The following is a 7469-nucleotide window of genomic DNA, read 5'->3' on the forward strand; positions in this document are numbered from 1 at the left end:
GACGTTTATTACCAGCTGAACCTAGGCGCCCACTGGAAAAAAAATCCCCAAATATCACGAACGTCGGACGATTGCTCCCACACCGAAAGTGCCAGCCTGTCAAGCTCTTGCTGCTCCTCACCGGCCATTGGCAGCGCATCTACAGCACCACAGACATCGGGGCTCTGGGCTTTCTCTGACCAACAGGGCTTCGACGTTTACCACCAGCTGCACCTGGGCTCCCACTGAAAGTAAAACCCCGAAAAACCACGAACGTTGGACGATTGCTCCCACACCGAAAGTGCCAGCCAGTCAAGCTCTTGCTGCTCCTCACCGGCCATTGGCAGCGAATCTGCAGCACCACAGACATCGGAGCTCCGGGCTTTCCCTGAACAACAGGGCTTCGACATTTACCATCAGCTGCACCTGGGCGCCCACTGAAAAAAATAAACGAAATATCACGAACATCAGACGATTGCTCCCACACCAAAAGTGACAGCCAGTCAAGCTCTTCCTGCTTCTCACCAGCAATTCCCAGTGCATCTACAGCACCACAGACATCGGGGTTCCGGGCTTTCCCTGACGAACAGGGCTTCGACGTTTACCACCAGCTGCACCTGGGCTCCCACTGAAATAAAACCCCGAAAAATCACGAACGTCGGACGATTGCTCCCACACCGAAAGTGCCAGCAACTCAAGCTCTTGCTGCTCCTCACCGGCCATTCCCAGCGCATCTACAGCACCACAGACATCAGGGCTCCGGGCTTTCCCTGACCAACAGGGCTTCGACGTTTACCACCAGCTGCACCAGGGCGCCCACTGAAAAAAAACCCTGAAAAATCAAAAACGTCGGACGATTGCTCCCACACCGAAAGTACCAGCAACACAAGCTCTTGCTGCTCCTCACGGGCCATTGGCAGCGCATCTACAGCACCACAGACATCGGGGCTCCGGGCTTTCCCTGACCAACAGGGCTTCGACATTTACCACCAGCTGCACCTGGGCGCCCACTGAAAGAAAACCCCGAAAAATCACGAACATCAGACGATTGCTCCCACACCTTAAGTGCCAGCCAGTCAAGCTCTGGCTACTCCTCAACGGCCATTGGCAGCGCATCTACAGCACCACAGACATCGGGGCTCCGGGCTTTCCCTGACCAACAGTGCGTCGATGTTTACCACCAGCTGCACCTAGGCGCCAACTGAAATAAAACCCCAAAAAATCAGGAACATTGGATGATTGCTCCCACACCGAAAGTGCCACCCAGTCAAGCTCTTGCTGCTCCCCACCGGACATTGGCAGTGCATCTACAGCACCACAGACATCGGGGCTCCGGGCTTTCCCTGACCAACAGGGCTTCGACGTTTAGCACCAGCTGCACCTGGGCACCCACAGAAAAAAAATCCCCAAAAATCACAAACGTCGGACGATTGCTCCCACACCGAAAGTGCCAGCAACACAAGCTGTTGCTGCTCCTCACCGGCCATTCCCAGCGCATCTACAGCACCACAGACATCGGGGCTCCGTGCTTTCCCTGATGAACAGGGCTTAGAAGTTTATTACCAGCTGAACCTAGGCGCCCACTGGAAAAAAAATCCCCAAATATCACGAACGTCGGACGATTTCTCCCACACCGAAAGTGCCAGCAACTCAAGCTCTTGCTGCTCCTCACCGGCCATTGGCAGCGCATCTACAGCACCACAGACATCGGGGCTCCGGGCTTTCCCTGACCAACAGGGCTTCGACGTTTACCACCAGCTGCACCTGGGCGCCCACTGAAAAAAATAAACGAAATATCACGAACATCAGACGATTGCTCCCACACCAAAAGTGCCAGCCAGTCAAGCTCATGCTGCTTCTCACCAGCAATTCCCAGCGCATCTACAGCACCACAGACATCGGGGCTCCGGGCTTTCCCTGACCAACAGGGCTTCGACGTTTACGACCAGCTGCACATGGGCGCCCACTGAAATAAAACCCCGAAAAACCACGAACGTCGGACGATTACTCCCACACCGAAAGTGCCAGCAACTCAAGCTCTTGCTGCTCCTCACCGGCCATTCCCAGCGCATCTACAGCACCACAGACATCGGGGCTCCGGGCTTTCCCTGACCAACAGGGCTTCGACATTTACCACCAGCTGCACCTGGGCGCCCACTGAAAAAAATAAACGAAAAATCATGAACATCGGACGATTGCTCCCACACCGAAAGTGCCAGCCAGTCAAGCTCTTGCTGCTCCTCACCAGGAATTCCCAGCGCATCTACAGCACCACAGACATCGGGGCTCCGGGCTTTCCCTGACCAACAGGGCTTCGACGTTTACCACTCGCTGAACCTGGGCTCCCACTGAAATAAAACCCCGAAAAATCACGAACATCGGACGATTGCTCCCACACCGAAAGTGCCAGCAACACAAGCTCTTGCTGCTCCTCACCGGCCATTCCCAGCGCATCTACAGCACCACAGACATCGGGGTTCCGGGCTTTCCCTGACCAACAGGGCTTTGACGTTTACCACCAGCTGAACCTGGGCGCCCAGTGAATAAAAATCCCCAAAAATCACAAACGTCCGACGATTGCTCCCACACCAAAAGTGCCAGACAGTCAAGCTCTTGCTGCTCCTCACCGGCCATTCCCAGCGCATCTACAGCACCACAGACATCGGGGTTCCGGGCTTTCCCTGACCAACAGGGCTTTGACGTTTACCACCAGCTGAACCTGGGCGCCCAGTGAATAAAAATCCCCAAAAATCACAAACGTCCGACGATTGCTCCCACACCAAAAGTGCCAGACAGTCAAGCTCTTGCTGCTCCTCACCGGCCATTCCCAGCGCATCTACAGCACCACAGACATCGGGGTTCTGCGCTTTCCCTGACCAACAGGGCTTCGACGTTTACCACCAGCTGCACCTGGGCGCCCACTGAAATAAAACCCCGAAAAATCACGAACGTCGGACGATTCCTGCCACACCGAAAGTGCCAGCAACTCAAGCTCTTGCTGCTACTCACCGCACTTTGGCAGTGCATCTACAGCACCACAGACATCGGGGTTCTGCGCTTTCCCTGAACAACAGGGCTTCGACGTTTACCACCAGCTGCACCTGGGCGCCCACTGAAAAAAATAAACGAAAAATCACGAACATCGGACGATTGCTCCCACACCAAAAGTGCCAGCCAGTCAAGCTCTTGCTGCTCCTCACCGGCCATTCCCAGCGCATCTACAGCACCACAGACATCGGGGCTCTGGGCTTTCCCTGACCAACAGGCCTTCGACGTTTACCACCAGCTGAACCTGGGCGCCCAGTGAATAAAAATCCCCAAAAATCACAAACGTCCTACGATTGCTCCCACACCGAAAGTGCCAACCTGTCAAGCTCTTGCTGCTCCTCACCAGCCATTCCCAGCGCATCTAGAGCACCACAGACATCGGGGCTCCGGGCTTTCCCTGACCAACAGGGCTTAGAAGTTTACTACCAGCTGAACCTGGGCGCCCACTGGAAAAAAAATTCCCAAATATCAGAAACGTCGGACGATTGCTCCCACACCAAAAGTGCCAGCCAGTCAAGCTCTTGCTGCTCCTCACCGGCCATTGGCAGCGCATCTACAGCACTACAGACATCGGGTCTGCGGGCTTTCCCTGACCAACAGGGCTTCGACGTTTACCACCAGCTGCACCTGGGCGCCCACTGAAAAGAACCCCGAAAAATCACGAACGTCGGACGATTGCTCCCACACCGAAAGTCCCAGCCAGTCAAGCTCTTGCAGCTACTCACCGGACTTTGGCAGTGCATCTACAGCACCACAGACATCGGGGTTCTGCGCTTTCCCTGACCAACAGGGCTTCGACGTTTACCACCAGCTGCACCTGGGCGCCCACTGAAAAGAACCCCGAAAAATCACGAACTTCGGACGATTGCTCCCACACCAAAAGTGCCAGCCAGTCAAGCTCTTGCTGCTCCTCCCCGGCCATTGGCAGCGCATGTACAGCACCACAGACATCGCGGCTCCGGCTGAGCCGATTCGTGTCCTTCTTGAACAAGGAGATTTATGTGATGGGTGCCATCCTGTTCTCGAATCCTTGCTCCTTTTAATCACTCCCTCCCTCCCTCGAGATAATGTGAGACTGTTTCTTGCTCCAAACCAGACTTCCTCCTCCCACTAATTGCTTCTTCAAACTATATGGTTAGAAAGTTACTGGTTTTATACCCTTCATCTTTATGAGCCCCCCCCCCGCTCCCTCCTTTCGCAGTCCTGCATGCCGTTTTTACATAGCCAGGTGCCTGTGGCTGACCTTGTGTATTTAATGTAACTTTCTTGTGGCCGACTTTGTGTATTTCATATAACTCTCCATTGTTCTGACAAGGTTTGATGAACAAACAGCTCACAGTTTATTACACTGCCCCCAAAATGTGCTCTTGCCCCCGAAAGTGGCCTCCTGCCCCACAACTGGGCCTTCTACCCCCTCAAAATGGCATCCTGCCCCCCAAAATGCTCTCTCACCCCCAAAGGGGCCTCCTGCCCCACAACTGGGCCTTCTACCCCCCCAAAATGGCGTCGTGCCCCCCAAAATGCGCTCTCGCCCCCGAAAGTGGCCTCCTGCCCCACAACTGGGCCTTCTACCCCCCCAAAATGGCGTCGTGCCCCCCAAAATGCGCTCTCGCCCCCGAAAGTGGCCTCCTGCCCCACAACTGGGCCTTCTACCCCCCCAAAATGGCGTCGTGCCCCCCAAAATGCGCTCTCACCCCCGAAAGTGGCCTCCTGCCCCACAACTGGGCCTTCTACCCCCCCAAAATGGCGTCGTGCCCCCCAAAATGCATTCTCGCCCCCGAAAGTGGCCTCCTGCCCCACAACTGGGCCTTCTACCCCCCCAAAATGGCGCCATGCCCCCCAAATGCGTTCTCACCCCAAAGTGGTCTCCTGCCCCCCAACTTGCGGGGGGGGTCGCCGAGCTCCCGCGCATGCGCGCACAGCTGGACCGTGAGGGGCGGGAGACCGGCGCGGAGCCGGTTGGGGGGGGCGTGGGCGCATGCGCGCTGAGGGGCGGCGGGCGCGCCGGTGGCGGAGAGAAGGCAGGAAGCAGGAAGCAGGAAGCAGGAAGCAGGAAGCAGGAAGCGGCAGCGCCGCGGCGTTTTTATTGGCGGGGAGAGCGGCGGGGGCGAGGCCCGGCTCCGGTACCGGCACCGCGGGGGCGGGGGGCGCCCGGGGGGTTTGGGGTCCGGGGTGGGGGGGGACGGGGGATTTTGGGGGGGGGTCCCAAACCGTTCTAGGGGGATCCGGGGGGGGGGGTTGGGGGTCCCGGGATGGGGGGGTCGGGGGTATGGGGGGAGGGGGCTTGGGGGGCGGAGTCCCAAAGGGTTTAGGGGGGGGGTCAGAGGGGTTCTTGGGGGGAGGGTGGGGGGTTTGGGGTCCGGGGTGGGGGATTTTGGGGGGGTGGGGGGGCTTTGAGAGGGTGGGGGGGGGGTCCCAAACCGTTCTAGGGGGATCCCGGGGGGGGGGGGGCGGGGGGGGGGGGTTGGGGGTCCCGGGATGGGGGGGTCGGGGGTATGGGGGGGAGGGGGCTTGGGGGGCGGAGTCCCAAAGGGTTTGGGGGGGGCTCAGAGGGGTTCTTGGGGGGAGGGTGGGGGGTTTGGGGTCCGGGGTGGGGGATTTTGGGGGGGTGGGGGTCTTTGAGAGGGTGGGGGGGGGGGTCCCAAACCGTTCTAGGGGGATCCCGGGGGGGGGGGGGGTTGGGGGTCCCGGGATGGGGGGGTCGGGGGTTTGGGGGGCGGAGTCCCAAAGGGTTTGGGGGGGGTCAGAGGGGTTCTTGGGGGGGAGGGTGGGGGGTTTGGGGTCCAGGGTGGGGGATTTTGGGGGGGTGGGGGGGCTTTGAGAGGGTGGGGGGGGGTCCCAAACCCTTCTAGGGGGATCCCGGGGGGGTGTTGGGGGTCCCGGGGGGGGGTAATTTGGGGGGGGGGGGCCTCAAACCATTTCGGGGCATGCCGGGGGGGGTGCTTAGGGGGTCTAGGGGTCCTGGGTGCGGGATTTTAGGGGGGGGTCCCGGATGGGGGGTGGGGGGGGATTTGGGGGGATGGAGCGCGGTCCCGGGGGGGGTCCCTCAGGGGGCGGGGGGCGCCCCGCCCACCCCCAGGCTGCCGCGGGACAGGCTGCGGCCACCCGCCCCCCGTCCCCCGAGGCCGCGCCGGAGAGCGAGGCGGTGCGGGAGCGCGACAGCCGCGTCATGGCCGCCGCCGCCACTGCGGGGAGGGGGGGGGCCCAGGGCCGCGCCCCGCCCCTCCCCTCCCCGGCCACGCCCACCCCCCTCCCTCCCACCCCGGGCCACGCCTCCCCCGGGCACCAGGTGGTGCCCCGGGCCACGCCCCCCTCCTCCCCCCCGGGCCACGCCCCCCTCCCCCCCGGGCCACGCCCCCTCCTCCCCCGGGCCACGCCCCCTCCTCGCCCCCCGGGCCACGCCCCCTCCTCGCCCCCCCGGGCCACGCCCCCTCCTCGCCCCCCCGGGCCACGCCCCCTCCTCGCCCCCCCGGGCCACGCCCCCTCCTCGCCCCCCGGGCCACGCCCCCTCCTCGCCCCCCCGGGCCACGCCCCCTCCTCGCCCCCCGGGCCACGCCCCCTCCTCGCCCCCCGGGCCACGCCCCCTCCTCGCCACGCCCCCTCCTCCCCCGGGCCACGCCCCCTCCTCCCCCGGGCCACGCCCCCTCCTCCCCCGGGCCACGCCCCCTCCTCCCCCCGGGCCACGCCCCCTCCGCCCCCCCGGGCCACGCCCCCTCCGCCCCCCCGGGCCACGCCCCCTCCGCCCCCCGGGCCCCGCCCCCTCCGCCCCCCGGGCCCCGCCCCCTCCGCCCCCCGGGCCCCGCCCCCTCCGCCCCCCGGGCCCCGCCCCCTCCGCCCCGGGCCACGCCCCCTCCACCCCCCGGGCCACGCCCCCCCCTCCTGGAACTTCATTTAATTGCCCTGGGTGGAGGGGGGAGGTGATGTTAATTAGAACTGAGGAGCGTTAATTAAGCCTCAGGTCAATTAATTCCTGCCTCACAGCAGCTAATTACTCCCCCCAGGTCCAGGTCAATTAATTGCACCGCTAATTACCCCCCCTGGTGTAATTAACTCCCCCTCCTCAGCTGAGTTTTCCCCTTCCAGCATGCAAACGAGCCCCCCCACCCCGGCGGTAATTAATTATGCAGAGCGGCTTAATTACCTGCCCCGAGCGCTAATTACCCCCCCAGGAGTGTTAATTAGCGGTGGCTCGTTAGGCGGTACTCACGGTAGCCCATGCCCTGCAGGAAGTACTTGAAGGCCTCGGTGAGCTTGGCCGGCTGCGCGGGTGGGGCCGTGACCTCCGACCCCTCCCCGGTGACCTCTGACCCCCGGCTGACCTCTGACCTCGCGACCCCGGTAAGGCCAGGTCCCCCCCCCCTGCAGTCCTCTGACCCCCCGTGACCTCTGACCCTCTGTGACCCCATGACCTCTGACCCCATGACCTCTGACCCTGTGTGACC

General features: G+C 62.3%; 1 protein-coding gene and 1 long non-coding RNA gene across 2 annotated transcripts in view; one reads left to right on the forward strand and one right to left on the reverse strand.

Annotated features, from left to right (window-relative positions):
- The window catches only part of LOC147598498 (TBC1 domain family member 24-like), a 197496-nt gene that overhangs the window by 154055 nt on the left and 35972 nt on the right, over positions 1–7469 (forward strand).
- LOC147598499 (uncharacterized) overlaps positions 6132–7469 on the reverse strand; it is a 201341-nt gene continuing 200003 nt past the window's right edge. The window contains exons 2-3 of the long non-coding RNA XR_015260552.1: positions 7235–7286; positions 6132–6212 (exon numbers count right to left, since the gene is read on the reverse strand). This is a non-coding gene — a long non-coding RNA (uncharacterized LOC147598499). The remainder of the gene's footprint in view (positions 6213–7234; positions 7287–7469) is intronic.

The sequence above is a fragment of the Chlamydotis macqueenii genome, chromosome 18 (assembly GCF_036417535.1).
Source record: "Chlamydotis macqueenii isolate bChlMac1 chromosome 18, bChlMac1.mat, whole genome shotgun sequence".
NCBI lineage: Eukaryota > Metazoa > Chordata > Aves > Otidiformes > Otididae > Chlamydotis > Chlamydotis macqueenii.